The following is a 1029-nucleotide window of genomic DNA, read 5'->3' as shown; positions in this document are numbered from 1 at the left end:
GAGGCCGTTATTTACGGCCGCGTGCGCGCGCGAGAGACGTTCGTTTTATAAGGCGATAAAAGCGAGGCTCAGGCTGCTGCGTCGTCGTCGTCGTCTTCGCCGTCGTTGTCCGCGTGAGAAAGGGTGCAGCGTTGTTGAAAGTGGTCCGGAACACGCGAGTTCCACGACGAAGACGACGTCCGTTTCTTCTCCAGCTTCTTCTCGATCGTCACTCGCGTGATACGCGCCGCTGAAATCGCATTCATCGCGGGCATCCGCGCGTGTCTGCTCCACGGTCTCGCGCTGTCCCACGGAGCGGCTATCATAAAGCCATTAACTTTATTATACCGAGTCATTAACTTAAATATTACGACTCACGTGTCTTGGAGTTTCGGCCCCGCTGATTTATCGCCGCGGGCCTTCGTGACGTAACAGGATGGCGGCGCCATTTACTTTTTCCATCCTCAGTTTCGTACACCTGGTAATAGAGAAATCGCTTCGCGTCGATCCAGAGGAATCTCGATAAGAATATCTCCCGTTTTGCGTAACGATCGGCAAGTATGTTCGCCATTTTTTGGGACTGGGGTTGCAATTCGTCAGGGCTGACCCGGATTTGTCCTAATTTTTAAGGCGTCCGGGAGGAGTTTCTGTAGTGATTTGGGTTCTCCGATGTTCGTTATCTGTGCGTTGCGTGCTGTGATCTAGCGATCATAGCAATCTACTGTTTCGCATCAGAAGCAGTCCAAATGCAAGCATAAGAAAGAAGTTTTCATCTTGGAATATCGTAATTAATCTAAAAACCAGAAGTGTCCTGGTTTCAGGCAGAAAAATCCGAATTTTAATGCTCTCCATTCTAGATTAGCGATTTTATAAATGGCATCCCTATTGAGGACGATTACAATTTCGTACACTTCAGAATTTAGTCTAGTTACTGCCGGTATAGCTATCAATGTAGTTATTGAATATTTCAGTTCTTGTCACTTGGTCTCGTCTCGGTGCTTTTTAACGTTCTTCTTTTATTAGACGTGCCGAGGTTATGGAACGGCGGAG

This window comes from Habropoda laboriosa, unplaced genomic scaffold, assembly GCF_001263275.1.
Source record: "Habropoda laboriosa isolate 0110345459 unplaced genomic scaffold, ASM126327v1 scaffold203, whole genome shotgun sequence".
In the NCBI taxonomy this organism is placed as follows: Eukaryota; Metazoa; Arthropoda; class Insecta; order Hymenoptera; family Apidae; genus Habropoda; species Habropoda laboriosa.
Note: the sequence above shows the minus strand (reverse complement) of the source record.